General features: G+C 33.5%; 1 protein-coding gene across 1 annotated transcript in view; it reads left to right on the forward strand.

Annotated features, from left to right (window-relative positions):
- p115 (general vesicular transport factor p115) overlaps nucleotides 1-20,513 on the forward strand; it is a 382,166-nt gene that overhangs the window by 38,922 nt on the left and 322,731 nt on the right. The gene's annotated exons all lie outside the window — the stretch shown is intronic.

Raw genomic sequence — 20,513 nt, forward strand, 5'->3', positions numbered from 1 at the left:
TAGTGTCTTGTAATTTTCTTAGATATTGTCATGGGCCATTTCTTGTTCAAGGCTGATGGACCCTTTATATCTTCATTACGTTACTGTGCTGTTGACTGTGCAATAAAACCAGAGCCAAGAGACTGCCACTGGGTAGCTTCCTGCTGCCTTTTTTATTTTAAGTTTGGAAGACGAATAGTGTCTTCCGCTGCCATGGTCTTTCGTTAAAAATTAGAGTAGTGGTAGGAAAAGTTTATCTTGTAATAATGTTTTTATTACAAAAATTACAAAGCTCCCATTAGCTGTCTAGCGCGTCCCGTTGTATCACTGTCTCACCTGCCTGAATCCAGCTTGCTCAGTCCTAGTTAGTACCCTTTCATCACCCTCGGCAAAAGAAAGTGCATCAGCTGTAGGCATGCTCTGTACCCCTGCGTTAGACACCGTAATGTTTAAAGTCACAGCTGAGAATGACGAGAAGCCCGTCAACTAGCGTCAGGAGCTATCAAGTATGACTATGTTCTATAATCCCCTCGAGTTTCTAGCCTCGTTTGTTATCAGAGTGAATATTATACTGCAAAGCCTATGGATCAGCGGTATGGACTGGGACTAGCCACTATCACTGTACGTCACCCTGCTCTGGCAAAAGTTCAAGTCAGAACTTCCAAGACTCAGTCAGCTACGGATCTCACGATATCTCCAAGTTGACTCTTTATCTCAGTAGGGGTTACAGAAATTTTGCAACGCTTCTAAATTAGCTTTAGCAGCTGCAGTTCATACTGTTTTGTGCAAAGAGTTCTCCTTCCAGTCGAACCTTATAATGGTCGTAAATTGCACCCATCAAGACTCTGAGCATACTAGATATGGATATAGTAGATAGGTATAGAGTTGCGTAGTTCAACATTTATACATTGTGGCCTCAGGCGACCTGGTGTCACGTTGCATCTAAGAATAATTCGGCTAATGGTGCCTCAAGAAGTGTCTTGACGAAAATCTTTGATGGCCTTCTTGAAACATGGTTCTCGCTGGATTGCTAGGTTATCAGACACCTGGCCAGCCATTCCTCTCAATCCTCCCACGGAATTAAAAAAAAAAGCACTGCAACATTTGCTGTAATCAATGCTGAGGGCCAATACTGGGACAAGTGGCTTTATAGATTTTCTTCGATCCAGAGGCTCATCCGTATCCTTTTCTTTGTGCTTCGGTTCAAAACAAACGTCCTTAAATAGTCAGAGCACTGGTCAACTTGACTTTTTGCCAAATCGATGCGGGCCAAGTATGTTTAAGACATTTAGTTCAAAGACTTATCTACTACGACAAGCTTTATTCTCCATCCTCTCAAGAGGATTAAACGAGGTGAAATTATCAAGTTGACAAAAAAGACTGAACTCCTTCCTTGTCACAAAAAGTTTAACTAAACTAGAAAGTTGTCTTCATAGGGCCTTCCTGACAAAAACCAAGAAACATTCTATCCTGCTTCCCGTAGCAACCCGCAAAACATGATGTTTTTCGCCTGCTCGTCCGAGATACCCGCTGTCAGACCTTTTATAGAGGTTCTTTACTAATGCATAGTACGCTGAACCATTAATTTTGGATCTTGCGTGCGAGAAATTTTGTTCAAGAAGTAGTTCGTGCGTGCAACGTATGTGCTCGCTGTGATGCGCAAACTCTATCTCAAACGATGAGTGCCCTCTCTGCACTTCGGTCGCAACCCTCACAACTTTTCACACACATGGGTGTTGATTGTGCTCGATCCTTTCAGTTTAAAGCTTTCCTCCGGTCTTAGATGATGAGTTATTTTTTTGTCTTTCCAATCTCTTTTTAAATTACTAATTTATTCTTAAACCTTGGTAGTCAAAGTACTTTAACTTCTCACGTCTTTCTATATTTATTCTCGCTACTAAAATTCATCAAAATGAATTATAATTAATTTATTGTTTTTAATTGTTCGTAATTGTAAAGAAAGCATAATTGTGCTAGTTTATTTTTAAAGTTATACTTCTAGAGACGCGTTCTGCCTTACAGAGTAAATTAACGATTTCAGATTGGTGACCTTGAGAAAAAGTGTAATAGAAGTGGATTCTCCACTTGATCCTTGATTCTCCCCTTTCGCTCCGCCCCTCTTGACGTATCTCCGGTCTCCCTACACCACCCAACATCCAACATCATCACACCACACTACCCAACAGCATGGCACCACACCACACATTTTGAATTGTACTTATTTTTTTCTTATTACCAATTTCTAAAAAAGAAAACAGTTTCCAAAGAGATTTGAACCCCCGTCCTCTTTATAACTGGGCGAGTCCCTCACCCACTCTGCTATGAGTGGGCCCGACAATGAAAAACCAATTACTTTTTTTCATCTTACAGTTCGTAACTTATTTTCAGTGTTAATTTTTATTTATTGTGTATTTATTGATTGGGTTTTATTTCACATTAAATAAATAAGTTATTTAGTAAAACATATGTTTTTTGTACATGTTTTTTTTTTCAAAAATTTAAAATATTCATTTATTTATCATTAATTTGTTACTTTCAAAATAAATCAATTATTGTTTATACAATTTTTTCACATTTTTTCGGAACTTTCATAAATGAAAAAAAATATATTTCCGCATTGTATAAATACAACAATTGATTTTTATTGCGTTTTTTTCTTTCACAATTTTTTCTTTATGATTAAAAACAAAATATAAAGGTGGGAGGAGTTGAAATATATGCTGAAGCGCTGGAAATAATTTTTCTCATAAGGATAAACGTACATTCACGCTTTTACGCAGACTTGACCTTTTTTTTTTTGTGTCATAACAAAAAAAAAAAAAAAAAAATTATAGATATATTTGACAATGGAACGCGTTTATCAAATAGTAAAAATTCACACAAATAAAACATGAGAGCTTTATATAGATCTTATAAATGCTATTTTAAGTAATTTTTCCATAAGGTCACATGTTAAATTGCAAATTTTTTAAATTAAATATGTAAAAAAAAAGTACAGTTAAACGATCTGCTATTCCATTAGGATATTTCTTATTTTCTTAGGAAGTTGTTTTGAAACCCTCAAAAAATTCGATGATGGAGCACAGTCTTGTACAGGCCAGTCGCCATATTGTTTACATTGCATTGTGCCATAAAATGTTGTTTTTAATTGTTCTGTTATTATAAATTAAAATATTTATTGAAACCACACCCAACTAACGTAGGTATACTCATTTCAACGATAATTGCATCACCTTGTACATAATATTATTTCATACGAGGTATACTTATGTTTATAATTATATTTGCCATATAATTTTATAGAAGTATAACTTCTTTCTTGGGTACTCAAGCACCCACCGTCTACTGGTTCTTTTAAAATTCCATCAACTTAAAAATTATGATCGATTAAACTGATAGCGTATGTCTATATTTAAAGGTTTGATAGTTAATATTTACATGTGTTCTTAAATTCGATTCATGTTGCTTTATGTTCTTGATTTTTTAACTTAAAAAAAAAAATTTCGTTCATGATCGATAAAACATACTGTAGTTATTCTGGCTATTGATGTATTTTATTTACAGTTTGTCTTTCTTAAACCCTGAGGTTAGTATTAGGAAAATAGTTTGCCGGTAGATTATCGTTTTTAACCATTTCGTCAAATAACCGATTGTGTCTAACTAAAACATTTTTTTAAATCTAAAAATTATGAGCTATACCTGAAAAAAGTTGGTGCGTAATATAAGTATATATACACTAGGGGGGCTGACGCCCCCCTGCGCGCAGATTCGGTAGACAAAATAACGTAATTACTCGTGTATTTATCAATGCATGCTGAGAATGAGTTCACAACAGCATAATACGCTACTCACAAAGGAGCTGATAAAAAAGATGATAACACGAATATTAGTTTTCCAATAGAATTTGTAAATAATATCAGAGAAGCTCTTCCACCACACAAATAAAAATAAAAAATTAATGATATAGTAAAGTTAATAAGAAATTTAAGTATATCAGACGGTCTCTGTAATAGCACAAGATTAAAAATAACAAAATTAGTTAAGTATTCTATAGAAGCAGGAATAATAACGGGAGAAAAAAAAGAAGCAAAGTTTATATTCCTACAATAACATTGAATACTGGCACCTCATTATCATTACCTTTTGTCTTCTATAGAAAACAGTTTCCCTTTGTATGAGCATTTTCTATGTTTATCAACAAATCACAAGGACAGAGTTTTGATTTCTTAGGATTGTATATTAAAAAATCTTTATTCTCTCACGGAAAATTATACGTTGCTTTATTAAAATGTAAGAATCTAAAAATAATTTTTATTCAAATTAAATCCAAGAATAAATCAGAAATTAAAAATATTGTTTAGCAAGAAATTTTTTATTAATTCAAAAATATGTAACTTTAAAGATCGTCACATTTAGACAGACGTATGTAAATTCATAAAAACCATGAAAAAAAATATGTGAAAAATGTGAAAAAGGTTTTAAAAGAACAAATGGGTTAAAACGACTCATAAAATGTCATAACATTAAATTAACAGAATGAATTATTGTTTCAATTTTATATTTGGGTAAAGTACGTATGGGCCAGAAAGAAACTTTAAATGTAAAAGTTCAATCAATTAAAAAAAATAATGGTTCTTCAGAGAGATATAGTGAGTAAGGCGGAAAGAATAGACGTAAGGGGACCTATGATCAGTGACTTAAAAAACCCTAAAAACGAGGTATGACTTGGGTATTAAATTGCGTATATTTTCTAACATTTATGATGGTAAAACATTCTATAAATAAGTATTTTTTAGGGGGGGGGGTAGTAGTAGGGGAGCTGAGAAAGAGTGGAGGGAGCTGGGGAGGTTACTTAAATATAATTTTATTGAAAATGACGTAAAAACGAGCAAATAACTATGTGAATCGAGGGGGAGCTGAGTGAAGTGGGAAGAGCGGGGTGGAGCAGGGATAATATACATACATACATATCCCTATATTATAGAGTTGTATTGATGAAAGTGAGTCTCAGCCCCCCACCCGCTACACCTGGCTCCCCCTCCCACCCCCCCCCCCTAAAAAATACTTATTTATAGAATGTTTTACCATAATAAATGTTAGAAAATATACGTAACGTAGTACCCAAGTCATACCTCGTTTTTAGGGTTTTTTAAGTCACTGATCATAGGTCTCCCTCTGTCAATTCGCTCCCCATCACTATTTGTCTCTGAAGTGCCATTATTTGTTTGACTTGATTGAACTTTTACATTTAAAATCTCTTTCTGGTTCATGTTTACTTTACCCAAATATAAAATTCTTGATTACCTGAGTACTTTATTAACAAAGAGACAGAATTCAGGAGGAGGTTTAATTAAATAGACAATCATAATTAAGCTTTTAAAACAATAATTAATTCTTTCAGCTTAATGTTGTGACTTTTCATGTGTCGTATTAACCCATTTGTTCTTTTAAAACCCTTTCCACATTTTTCGAATATTTGTTTTCATGGTTTTTATGAATTTACATACGTCTGTTCAAATGTGACGATCTTTGAAGTCACATATTTTTGAATTACTAAAAAATTTCTTGCTAAACAATATTTTTAATTTCTGGTTTATTCTCGGATTTAATTTGAATAAAAATTCTTTATAGATTCTTACATCTCAATAAAACAACGTACAATTGTCCGTAAGAGAATAAAGGTTTTTTAATATACAATCCTAAGGAGTCAAAACTCTGTTCTTGTGATTTGTTGATAAACATAGAACACGCTAGTACAAAGGGAAACTGTTTTCTATAGAAGACAAAAGGTAATGATAATGAGGTACCAGTTATTGTAGGAATATAAACTTAGCTTTCTTTTTTTTCTCCCGTTATTATTTTTGCTTCTATATTATACTTGAATAATTTTGTTATTTTTAATCTTGTGCCTCTACAGAGGCCGTTTGATATACTTAAATTTCTTATTAACACTACTATAGCATTTATTTTTAATTTCAATTCGTGTGGTAAAAGACCTTCTCTAATATTATTTTAAAATTCTATTAGAAGATTAATATGTATGTGATGATGTGTTTTATTAACTTCTTTGTGAGTCACGTATTCAGCTGTTGTGAACTAAGTATCAGCCTGCATTGATAAATTCACGAGTAATGTAGTTATTTTGTCTACTCAATCTGTTAGCAGGGGGTTGGTGCGCGGAGCGCGCAGGGGGGCGTCAGCCCCACTAGTATATATATATATATATATATATATATATATATATATATATATATATATATGTATATATTTTTTTAATATACACATTTTAATGTATACATTTTTTTTAAGACTATTTAGTTAAACAAAGAGATCATTGAAATTTGTTCCTAAATCAATGACAGTTTTATTTTCCTGAATATCTTTAGATGTTATTGTTTTATTTGGTTCTGGTAATTCATAATATTTACATCATTTTTCTTAAAGCTTAACAGGCTTAGTAGTTAGCGAGATAGTCTCCTAGCCGGAGATACTCAAGGGTTCGTGGGTTCGAAGTCCGTCAAAAATCATCGAGATTTTTTTCTTGACCTTTTCTGATTGAACAAGTACCCAGGATGCTAAAAAATCACTCATCCGATTTTTAAAATAAATAGTCGAGCATCTGGTAATGTCCAGACCTCCAGGGGCTTCCTCTTTATTGAAAAGCCAACATCTGGCTAGCTTATTGGGTAAAGTCACTGTGGGTTACAAAAAAATCGGTACAGTGAGTTCGATGGTTTATTGGAAAAAATCTTTTTATGAAACTTGACAGTAGCTGGGGTCTGCTTGAGATAATCACTGTGCCCTGTAAATACTACCGAGTAGGATCGATGACCGATGTATTGTATAGTACTACCATTGAGTTACTAAGAACAACTTTTACATTTCTTTTTTTTATTCTGTATATGTAATTATTGCATCTGTTAATGCTAATTTAATATGCTAATTAAATATTTGTAAGACTGAATAAGTAAAACTAGGTAAATATAATAAAGTTCGTTAGATATAATAAATATAATTGAATTATAGTAAGTGTATGGAGGGGGGACCTTAAACTCTATGAGGAGTGGTTGAGGGGGAATGAAGAAGGTCTAGAAAAAATTAAATATTTTTTTGGGTTAAAATGAGGAAGAAATATTAAGATTTTCAGCTTACATAAAGAGTGTGCAGAGGAAACACTCTAAAATTTTGAGGAGTAATCAAGGGTGGACGAGAGCGTTGGTGACTGAATTTGGTCTTACGACTGATTTTTACCTTATTTTGAGGGGGGCTAACTGAAAAACTCAAAATTTTAAGGGGTAACGTAAAGGAATGAGAAGTGCGAGGGGTTGCAAGGGGGGGGATGAGGGACTGAGTTTGATCTTTCAACTCATACAAATATATAACATATAGTTGTTAGTATAGAACATTCCACAAAAATCTCTACCGTCTTCACCTCCTACGAAATAAGGTAAAATTTTGTTTTTTCTTTGTTATTTCGACACAGAATTTTTTTTGTCTCGACTCCTATTACTCCTTAAAAGCCCTCACAAACCCCTGAGAAATTTTTACTTTAACCTCCACCGCCCCCCACAGCCTTGCACACTATTTTGGGAAACCCTATAGACATTATACCAACCTTTCCGGACCTTGACACGCATACATATGTGCAAATTTTACTTTATTTTAAAATCTATTTAATTATCAAACTTCGTTGAGAGAACTTCCCATTTGATATTTCAAATTAAATATACTATATTAAATTCATGTAAGGTTCAGTAAATTCAATATGGTTCAGTTTTATCGATGAAACGTATTAGTTTACTTCCAAAATAATACGTAGCTTGTTGCTTATTATTTTTAGACTAAGTTTAGACATTTTTAGTTAAGCAAAACAAACTAATAGTTGTCATCATTTTCAACGATTAATAGCCTATAGTTAAATTATTTGTTGTCCTCTAGGTGAGTAGATGAACGTCTGTTACGGTATTTAGTTAAAGGAGATTGCAATTGAGTTTTTTTGTTGCTATCTTATTCATCCATTTACAAATCGACATTATTTTTATGACAAAAAATACATAATTATATTATTATTTAACTGTCCCCTAAATAATGAGGTTAAGGTCTATTGGGTTATTTGGTTTAAGTAGCTCAAGAATAATATTTTTTTTCGTTATAATCCTGTCTAAAAAAATTTTGTAGATTCTACGTAGATTTTTTTATTACATTTGCGTAGAATCCTCCTATATTCTACATAGCATTTACGAAGATAAGTACATAAAATCTACGAAGAATCTATTTGAGTCATATATGTAAAATCAATATAAAATCTTCGTACAATCAGCGTAGAATTTGTACTTGATCTCGGTGAAATCAAACGTATAATTTGTTCAGATTCTACGCATATTCTATTTAAAAAATCTACGTAAAATCTGCATAGGATCTACGCACAATCTACGTAAAATCTGTTACGATTTCGTGCATATTCTGTGTTAAATATACATATACTAGATCTAGGTCAAATTCTCATAGAATCTATACTTGATCTGGGTAAGATCTGCTCAGAATCTGTTAAACTATGTATATAATTAATTGTAAGACAAAAAATTAGTTTTCGAGTTTGTAAACGTTCAAAAATGATTGTAACAAATTAATCTTTGATAAAAATTTGTAGGTCGTGTTTTTTTTTCTTGCAATTATAATTCGTACGTACCATTCACTATACAATTAACGAGATAAAAAAGAACTTGCTTCTTCGCGTATCAGCATTCATTAGATGTTCTCAAAACTACAAATTAACAAAAACTCGTAGGTTACATCTTACGTTTCAGCATTTTTGATACTTTTTTTCAGTTTTTGATGAATGGTTAAGTAAACAGCGGAAATTGTACTTTTATGTCTATCGACGTTCGCAAGGTATCTAAGAAATGCAGACTTGAAGAAAACTTTGTCGGTTACGATTTCATTTCATTGCTATTACGTAATGTGTCCTAGATTTTATATCAAGTTATAATTTAAAATAATAATAATTGTATGAATATGTATAAAGACATTTATGGAGTATTTAAGAATTAAAAATTACAAAAGAATTGTTAGGTAAGGTTGTTATTTTGGGCCTTGTACATACACTCCCTAAATCTTCTATTAGATGAGAAAAATGATATTTGAGTTACCAATTTTCTATCTTTCAGTGGTCGTGAAATAACTGAAAGAATAAAATTTGACAAAAATTTGTAGGTTGGCTTCCCTTTTATCATGGCTTAAGTATTTTTCGTTGAATCAACATTCAATCGGTTAGTAAATCAAAAAAATTTTACTTCTACATATGTTGACATTCGCAAGGTATCTAAACAATAAAGATTTTAGGGAAATTTTTAGGTAAGGTCTTTTTTCTAAGCCATTCAGATACTTTACCTTTCCTGCCTATTGAATAAAAAACGAAACGTAAGAAAAAAACTATTTTTTTATCCTTTAACAGTTGTGGATATATAGAAAATTGTGGTTTAACAGCAATGTGCAGGTTAGGTTTTCTTTTTTCTTGTTTCTTAGTATTTTTTCCTTATTCTCTTCTTAATTACAAAGAAAATCTAAATTAAAAAAGTGAGTCCTCTATCTTTTTTCGTTCTTGAGATATTAGATTTTGAGTAAAAAAAAGCAAAGTCTCCTACTCGCCCTTCCCTTCCTTCCTCATCACCTCTCAAAATTTTGAATTATTCGTTTAGTCCTCTCTCTGAAAAAAAAAAAATTTTAATTTTTTTTCGTTAAATTAACACAATAAAAAATGTTTTTCAACTGATTTATTAAAACTAATCTTGAGGTAAAAACTGCTTATTACAATTAAGAATGAGACCTTAAGTGGTAGAGCAACTGTCTGGTAAACAGAAGGTAGTGAGTTCGATCCGCACTTAGGATGAATATTTACCTTATTTTTACTTATTCCTTAAATATTTCTTGAAATACAAATGAATTTTAATTTTCACTTTTGAGTATACTTTCTATATAAAAAGGATGTAGGTAACTTTAAAAGTGCCGCCATCTACGTATATGCAAATTAATACAATGACAAGTGTATCAATGTGTACCTCATAGAGTCACATTAGATCTCTAGTTTATTTGGAAGCATTCAAATCATTTTCCAACTTATCTATTCATATATTTTTATTTATTAGAGACCAAAATTAGTTATTAATCCCCCCACCCCTTGACCCCCTTAAAACTGTGAATTATAGCTTTAGCCCAACACAAAATAAGAAAAAAATTATAAGGATTTCTACTTAAACTAACCCAACAAAAAATATTCTACAAAAATAAAGCTCCGTCCTTCACCAATAATTGAATAAGCTCCCCTCGCGCCCTCAGACGCACTCACATTTCAAGCGACCCCACTCTGATCCCCCTTTGCCACCCTCATGATGGTAGTTAAAAGCAATTTATTAATCATATTGTATATGACTAAATGATCAAAATACTAATAGTATAGTGCAGAAAATCTTTTATTTGAGTAATCACGTTATTAACATTATTTTTACCATTTCTAAAAATTCGCATAAGTGTGAATAATTTTGTTATTTTTTGTGAGTGACAACATATTTTAAATAATAAATTATTTTGAACTATAATAGAATAAACTATAATCAATTTATGTGATTAAAGGGATCGCTGTTTATTTATTAATTTGTAATGTGATAAATATCATTCAGTATTTTTTGTTCTTTGACAAATGAAATTTTTCAAATAAAGCATTTTTCTCAGATTTTCCCAACTCTTTTCATGGTTATTTATTTTGTAGTCGTTTAGTTTATAAATTTATTTCTAATGTCTAACAAAAAGTGAAAACACTGCTTCTAAAGCATTGAAAAAAAGTTTTATTGACAACCACACGTCCAATTCTTCCAGTTGTAGAAAATTCTAATTAAATTTTTATCATAGAAGAGACTATTAGGTATTCAAGTATTTGATATGAATTTAATGCATTATGGTAATCTATTAATACGAAATTTGTATCATTGCACTGAGATGTTAGTGATTAAATAATTCGATTTTTTAGAATACCAGAAAAATGGGAATCCTATGATATTTGTTTAAAATTTTTAAAAACATTGACGATTCTTTGATCAATTATGTTGTATGATCATCTCACAATGAATACACGTGTATTTTCAACAGCAAAGTTATGACTAATATAATAAGAAAAATTGTAATTTACTATAGTTTCGATTACGTGACTTGTTATAAAGTGAGTTGAACTGATAGTAATATTCACATTAAATTTCTAATTAAATTTCGAAATATTATTAGAGAAGTATTTTGCCATATCAACTGTATTTTGAAATTAACTGAATTATCTTAATAAGATGTATGAGTATAGATAGAGGTCTTTTGTACACGTGTAGAAATAATTAATTATTGGAGTAAAATATCAGATCAGAAATTATTACCGAAGAAAAATAGGGAAACAAGGTTACTATCAAAAAGATTACATAGAATACAGGCAACTTATTATCGTTACTTTTTCATTTGTATTTTTCTTTTGCCGTGGACAATTGTACGTCATACAATCTTATTATAAAATTTTAATAGAAATATGTTTTCAAACATTATCGAAAAATAAATCACAAACGAAAAATATCAAATAAAGAAAGATTTTTTATTAGAACTAAATTTATAATTTTCAGAAATATAACAAAATATTAACATTCCTTTATTGAAATAAAAATTTTCTCTTTTTTGTTGCTAGTTTGTTAAATTTTAAGTCAAACATTTTTTTGCGTCGTGGTTTAATCCTAAATTTCATGATAACATTAATTATTATCAAAATTCAGATATTTTCACTATTTACGTTTGGATTTTAAGTTTCTCGATGTAGGTTTTTATATTTTGACATTTACCATCAAAATTTTTTATGTCAATTAAAAGATACTGTTTTCAATAACTTGGTGCTTTTTTATACTCACTCTCTATTAAAAGCATATACGAAAAATTTCTTCAATCAAATTTTTATCAAAGTTACTTAAAGTATTTTTAAATATTAAGTGTATTCATTGCATTAAAGACATTGAAATTTTTCAAACAATATACAGAAATTAACTAAGCTCCATAGTGTTATTAAAAATAAATTGAGTTCTTCACTTTTTGTAAACGATTCCTTCCATAACATTGAATATTTTACATTAGAAAAACTCAACGCACCTCGATAGTACCTTATAGATGCTTTGGAAATCTGTAAAAATATATTATAAAATAAATCATTTTTTTTTTGTCTAAATTTAATTATAGAACTAAGAATTATTACTGACTTGTTTGCTGTATTCATTTAGTACGTAAGCATTTTGAATACTTAATTTTTTAATAATACATTAAAGTTTGGAAAACAAATTAAAATAAAGAATACTGCAATCAGTAAATTAAACATAGTGCCTTTAAAGTTTATAAATGTTTATTTCAAAACTTGTATTGTATTGTGTTTATTTATTTTCCATGTATAGATTTACATCTTTTTACATACCTCTACCCCTTGCACGACATGCCGTGCGCTTACAATTTCCGCTCTTAAATCTAGTATTATTTTATCTTCCTCATGTACATCAATTTTCCTTCTTTACTAGCACATTATCCACTAGCTTCACAAATTCTCATTATTCGTTTGAATTAATCCTAAACTCCTAAACGCATCCTCTCCTTTATTCAAAATGATTACCCCCCCCCCATCATTTATCTTCAGCGCTTGATCTGGCCACTTTCTCGAATTCTATAACATCCTTGCAAATTACCTCAACCGCATCCCTTTCTAATAGTCTGACCAATCTTTGTGTAATTGCCTCCTCCGATCCTTTTAATTCTACTCCCTCTACTACTCCAGGCCACTCTGACTTACTTTTTTTCCTCGCTATCTCACAATAAAAGATATGCTGAATACTTTCCTCCCTTCTCTTGCATACCCTGCATGTGCTATCTAAAAATCCCTTCTTGCCTGCTTTACCTACGCTCCCGCACCTCAGCCTCGTCCATTGTTCTTTAACGTTTTTCCCCCACACCTTCTTTTCCCAATAATCTTCCGTTCCTAATTTTTGTTTAATATATTTATAAAAATCACAATATTCCGATCTCTCAATCCTTCCCCAATCTAACTGCACTTCTTGGTCTTCTTTTACTTTTAGCCCATCTGTCATTCTCTTTTTCAAAACCCACCTCTCAAATGCATCCAACATCCTATTTAACCCCACTCTATCACCTACTTCTTGAAAAGTTTCCGCTACCAGTCTTCCCCAACTTGAAGCATTCCCGTTCTCAAGTCCCCTTATCTCTTCCTTCAAGCAAATTTTTGGTCATCTATTTGGCCTTCTCCAGATATACGCCGGAGTATTTTCATTTAGCCCCAATGCCATCTTTACAAACTTTTCCTGCACTTTCTTAATCTGCTCCCACCTTTTCCACCCCATATTTCAACTCTGTATAAACAACCAGCCTTCACTGTTGTGTCTAATAGATAAAGTCTCCCCTTTAAACTACCTAATTTTGCTCTTTCTCATACCCCTCACACCGCGTTTATTGCTTTTTTAATCTTATTGGTGATTGTGTTGACGTGCATACTCAGTGTATTCCTTGTCGAAAACCAGAACCCAAGATATTTATACTTGTTGACCGCTTGAATTACCTCGTCTCTAAATATAAATTTTTCGCTTTCTTTTTTCCTACCCCCTTTTCTAAATATCATTATTTTTGTTTTATACGTATTTACCTCTATTCTATTTTTTTCTCATATTTTTGTAGATCATTCAGCATGCATTGTAAACCTTTCCTGCTGCTGGCCACCACAGCAACATCATCCGCTAATTTCAATTTCAAGATCTTTTTCCCCCAATAACTATCCCTTCCTCATTTTTTGCCCTCCATTTTTCCTCTATAGCATTAATATATATATTAAACAGAAACGGACTCAGAGGACACCTTTGCCTAACCCCTTGCTTCGTCTCAAATTTTTAAGTTATACCCTCCCTTGTAATAATTTCATTTATCGTCCTGCTATATATGTTTTTTACCATTTCTAAAAACTTTCCCTTAGTTCCTAATCACCTCATTTTTTCGATTAATATTCCCCTATCTATTTTATCAAACGCCGTTTTGAAGTCAATGAAACACACAAAAATCTTCCCCTTATCCTCCTTTAATCTATTACTGATAATGCCATTCAACACAAATATATGATCCCTCGTGCTTCTACCTTCCCGAAAACCTGCTTTACTCTCGTCAATGGTCTTCCTTAATTCTAGACTCCCCCTGAATCTGTTTGCCAATATATTAGTTAATTAATAATAAGATATAAATTATATCCCATATCTAATAATGATACCTCCCTATAGTTTTTAGCATCATTTTCGTACCCCGCTTTGTAAATTGGGAAAATTCTCTTTATTTCCCATCCCTTGATCATTCTTGCTTCTTCAAATACCCTATTTAACACCCCCGTTAATTTCTTCAGCCAGGTTTCCGGAAGTTCCTTTAAAAATTCCGCCGTAATCCCATCCTCCCTCGTCGCTTTTTTATTTTTCATTTTTCCCAACGCCTTCCTTACCTCCTGTTCGCATTTCTCTGAATCCAGTTCCTCCCATTCTTCATGAGAGTTCTCCACCCTCTCCCCCTCCACCCCTGCGTCGCTCAGCTTGTCTGCACCCAAGATCTTTTTAAAATGCGTAACCCATTCCTCCCCTTTCATACTCCCCCCCTTCATTTTTCTTCCTTGGTCTGAACTGAGCTATTACTTTCCAGAATTCTGTCATTTTCCTGCTTCGTCCACTAATTTCCATTTTCTCTGTCTCTCCTCTTCCAGCTTTCTTTTTCTTAACTCCCTCACCGCCCCTCTCTCCCTTATTAATTCCACCTTGTCCCGTTTATCTTTGGTTTCCAGCCACTTCTTTAAAGCCCCCTCAAACCTTTTTTTCTGAGCCTTTACCTCCTCATCCCATTCTACTGACCATTAACAGTTCTCTCTTCTGCCCTCCTTCACCATGCCTACTCTCTCTTCCACCTCCCAAATTGCACCAACCAATGCATCCCACCCTTCTTGCATACTCTCGCCCTAAACTTCTGAGTCCTTTCCCCTATTTGTCATTTCTTTTCTATATTGATCCTTTTTCTTGTCATCCCATTTTAATATTTTTGTTTCTTCCCCTTTCTCTTTCGTCTCCACTTTTTCCCTCCCTCCTCCCCCATGTAGTTTGACCTCTATTGGTAGGTAATCCGATTCCATTTTTATACCTATTCTCAATTCTTTTATCAAACTACCTTGTTCACTTTCAAGCTCCAATACCAGATTAAGCACTGAACTTTCTCCATCTCCCACAAACGTTATCTTTCCTACCCAATCACCTTTGATTGCTCCGTTTCTTATAGTCAATCCCATCTCCTCACACATATTTGATAACTTTTTCCCTTCCCTATTCGCCGCTTTGTCAAAGGACTTTCTACTTTTCTCTCTTTCTCCCTCAGTATTAATTTGTCATTCCCCTATAAGCGCATTTATATCTCCTGCTACTATCACTTGCTCACCCCTTCCAATTCTCTCCTCCACTATCCCTTTCAGTTTGCTTATCATTACATCAATATTAACATTATTATACACAACAATTATACACAGTTTTTTATCGCTTATTAAATTTACGCCTGGAATTACCACTCTTAATTCCTACTAATACACCTCCTTTTGCTCTTCCTTTTTTGTTTTCTTTTATAGCTGCACACGCTGTCCACTCATAACTTTTGTCTAATCTTCCTAACCAACCTGATTCATTACCTTTTTCTAACCATGTTCCCTGTAACGCTATAATATCAAAATTGTACAAGTATTTTTTAATTGTAATAATTTTCTTCATACCCGCTATATTCTAGGATAACATTCGAAGGTCCCTTTTTTCTTTGCCCTTCCCTCTATTGACGAAATTTCTGATTTTTCCTTCCCCACTCTCTATTAAGCTCCCCTTTTCCTCAACCCATTTGTACCATATTTTTTGAATTTTTATTTTCAAATACCCCACCTGAATTTCCCTTCCCCTTTCACCCTCATACCTAGCCACCTCCTCGATCCATCCCTGTACCTCTTTCTCTCTCTCCGTGTAATCATCCTCAATCCATATGTCAATACCCTTCAGTCTTTTCTTATTTTTCATAATCTGCTTATTTCTCAAAGATCCCAAATTAACTACTAATGCACCTCCTATCGCCTTGATTTTTTTAATTTCCGTCACAACCTATGCCATTTCCCACAGTTCTAAATCCCCTTATTATTATATTATTTTTTCTCCTCTGTCTCTCTAATAACTTATACTTCAGCTTGCTATGCGACAATGCATCTGGACTACTCGGCCAGTGGTCTCTTTTCGTTAATTCTTCTCTTTCACCTACCCACTTCTCCTTACCTGCTCCTTGCAAACTCGATTGCATTGAACTTTTTCCATCCTTCTCCCCTTTTGCCACCTTGTCTGCCCCCCTCCTCCTCTGCATCTCATCACTGACTATATGATTAGCTATCGACCATTTTAGTTGTTCTAGCTCACTTTTCAAACTGCCCGTCGGACTTTTCTCACTGTCCCTTGGTTTTTTTGACTCTCACGCTCTAAAATTTCATGCTTTAATTCTGCCCTCACACTGCTTACCTCTGCGATCACACTGTTTTTCTCCCCGATTACCAAAGCTAAACTTTCTTCCAAATTCGCAACCCACACTATTAACTTATCTACTGCACCCTCTATACTGTTATACCTTCGCTTATCATCGTCGGTCCGCTGCTTTTCCGACGTGTCCCCTTAATGCTGTATTTTCTCCTGCGCCTTCTGCTGCGAACCAGATGCCGTTTCCTCTACTGCCCTCTACTGCTCTACCTTTGTATCAGCTCCTGCCATTTTCAGCTTTACTGACGATTGACCTCCTTTTTCCTCACCAATTCTCTGTACTGTCTGTTCCCTGCTGTCGGTAATCAAGCTCTCCGCTTCTTCCGTCAGCAGCATTTTCTCTTGTTTTTCTTCACTTTCTTTTACCTCCGATGCCTTTTCTTTCACCTTATCTCTTTACATCCCTTTTCCAGACTTCTCGTCGTTGACTTTTTGACTGCCTCGCATTCTCTTTTCTCGTTCCCCAGCTGCTGACTCCCTTTTATCTGTGCGCCGTCGTCCCCATCTTTCTTTACAGGTAAGTGCTGTGCCTTATTTCTTCCACTCGCCGTGACCTCAAATCTAGTACTTCCGCACTTCAAAAAGTTTTCCATGATGCTCCTCTCCTCAAGTTCTTTCTTTTCCACTGTATCTTTTCTCGACCGACCCCTACCTCTCTTCTCTGTCTCCACTGGCGTTATCGCCTTTCCTTCCTCCCCAGCTCCTCTCTCTATCGGCTTGCCCGCTATTTTTTCTTGCTATCTGAGTCACTGGCTCTGCCAAACTTATTTCCTTTCTTTTCCTGGCTTGCACGCGTATTTACTTTGGATAACACCTGTCTTAATAAATCACCTCCCGCACTATCTTTTTATCACTTGCTTTTAATTTTTCTTCCACTTTGAACCGCTGAAGAAACTCTTTTATGCGGAGCTGCTTCCGCACACGTGTTACCGTTTACGACTGCGCAACCCAACCTTTTTAAAACTTTCATTAAATGAACGATGTGGTACAACATCTTTCGAAAAATTTGTAATAGAATCAAACATAAACATTTATACATACTGCAATTGCAATGGGCTTAAACATGATAGTTATCTCGATGATTTTTCAGGAAGCAATTACTTCCTTACATCCTTATAAACTGAGACAATTTTTTGCTTGGTTTTTAATATCTAAAAACAATTAAAGTGATAAAACGTGAAACAAATTTTTTATAGAAGATTTAAATACTGGTAAAGAAAATTTTACTATTTATCAAATAAACCAATTTTGATAATTAGAAGGCTGATCATCATGTCATCAGAAAATTGTTTACACTATTTGCAAAAAAGGTAACCATGTTTATTTTACAGATGGCCCTAGAGGTTGCGAAAGAAAAAAAATGAATCTATAAACAACTTTAATCTGTTATTCTATTGCTAAACGTAATTTGAAAACATTTGATTGCTATAACTACCAAACAGCTAATAATGCTTTACCTGTACCTAATAAATGCACTTTTCTTTTAAACAATGAAGCACAATTGTTTTTTTGTGACGTTGTTAAACGACAAGCCAAAAGACCTCATCAGCATTGCTATGGAGTCCCAGTTAGAGTATTTCTAAACGCGTGGAACAAGATATGCCAGTTTTTGTTACTACACTGAGAAAGATTTGGTGCTGCAGTTGTTCCTCCCCCTACAGCAGCTATACCAAATCACGATTAGTCTGCTGTCTCTGACTACTGGGATAGCAGGTATCCCAGTCGGAACAGCGTACGTATGAGCCCAAGTATAGTAGCGTTACCTATAGCAGCAGCAGAATCAGCGACTACAGATGATCGGTCTGCCGATGCGCAAAGCACCAGCATTCATAAACCTTGCTATCGAGTTTGCTGTTACTGTATAACTGGATATACTGGATACGTCGTTGACTCTAGCCTGTCCTTAAAAACTTCCTATGCTTGCCAAATCAATACAACAATTATTAGTTGAATTGACAGCATCGTTATCTACAGTGAAGTGTGCATGGTAGGGAGCTCATCCCGTACTTATTCTGTTTTCTCTTTGTATCAACCAGCGTGTTAAGGTTTCCTGACATTTCCAAATGCCACCTAATAATATAGTTATTAATAATATTAACAAGTCTAACAAGGATCAACAAAAGTAAATTTTATACTCGGCACGTTTGCCTCGCACATCGCGGACTCAGTAGACTCAGCGCGTAATTATTTTGGTCTCTTTATTCAGTTACTTAAATTTTTGATTATTTTTCTTTTGTTGCTATTTGATCAGTCCATGGCTCCACAATAACATGGTTTTTATGTGATGAATATTTTTGGGGTTGACAGAAAAAAAAAATTCAGTTTGACCTTTTGTATACTATGCTCATGGTAGCTATTTGTGTAACTAGTGGGTTTTTATTATAGAAAACAACAACATAATGATAAAACATTTTTATGATACAAAAGTTTATTACGCCATAATGGACGAAAGTACGGAATTCCCTCTCAAGTGTACAATTGCCAGGCAAGCATCAGAGAGTCGAAACCGTGCTGTCGTTTCGCGTGACGTATGAAATTCTTTATCTTCCTATTTTTAAATATGACGTTTTTTTATAATGTAAGGGTAAAGAGCACGATGTAACTAGAAAAGTATTTTAGCGTAATTTACGTGGAAATTGCCTCGTAAGCCGAAGGTGATAGCAAATTGTTTTAGTTTTTTTTAGTCTTGCTTTTTTTATAAAATGCTCTAAGCTTTATTTTAATACTATGCTTAATTTTTGCAAAGAAGTTGCATATATTTCTCGAAACACTTTTGTTAAAGAAATTTTGGAATAACAAGTAATATTTGTAATACATATGAATCATCAAACCTACGGGCAAATGTGTTGGAGGTACTATTTACAGCACTCTTGGTCTATGTGTGTTTTTTTATGATGACAAATAACTTTTTTCCATATTTAGAAAAATCGAAAATTACAAGTTTAAAAAAATTTCAAAGTTCTTCTGTATAATTTTTACGAAGAAACGCGATGGAATACAAAAAAAATGATACAAAAATCATCAGATTTAAGTTTGTCAAAAAACAGTCACATAAAACTCTTTATTTTCAGCATCGTGTGTGAGCCCAAAATGACTCACACTTTAATATTAACATTACAAAATTGTAAGTGCCTATGTTCTAATCAGTAACAGCTTTGTAAGGCATGTATATTTTATGATAAATGTTCCTATAAAATATACTTACGTGTGTATTTAAATACGTACAAAGTAGTATTCATCGTATCCACACACTCTTTTACCACAGTAAGTCCACATAGCATATGATATCATATTATATCACACAGTTGTTTGAGTATTACAGACGATAAGCCATTAAATTTTTGTTGAAATCTCTAAAGGTCTTCTAAGTACGACCTCAGTCCCTCATATCATTATAACAAGGCACACTTGAGCCCTCATCTCCAAAATTTAAACGTTTCTACTACCAAAAAATACGTCACTTCACGACAAGAATAGAATTAACATTTTTCTAACTATCGATAAAAAAAAAAATAACTTAATACTTATTTATAGTGTTACATCCTGAGTTAATACAGCCGTTGCATACTCTAAAAACATGCTAATTTTATTAGTCACATTCATACAAAATATAAAAGTGTATGCGTACTATCTCATATAGCAAGTAAAGCTTACATGTCACGTTACTATATATTTATAACTTCTTATAATGAATAGTTACGTGCGTGAGGAATGCGACACAACGCCCACCACTGTCTCCCCAAAGTCGCCCCCACCTTCCCCCAAAAAACAATGAATAATTTGTCCTATTTCTCTGTTATTTTGACCCAATACACATTGGGTCACCCTTTCTTCCCCCCCCCCCGACGCCCAATACGATTTTTGTTGCCTCCACCACCTCTCTACCAATTGGTC

The sequence above is a fragment of the Copidosoma floridanum genome, unplaced genomic scaffold (genome assembly GCF_036245765.1).
Source record: "Copidosoma floridanum isolate Cflo_tuat_1 unplaced genomic scaffold, Cflo_Japanese_pri ptg000024l, whole genome shotgun sequence".
In the NCBI taxonomy this organism is placed as follows: domain Eukaryota; kingdom Metazoa; phylum Arthropoda; class Insecta; order Hymenoptera; family Encyrtidae; genus Copidosoma; species Copidosoma floridanum.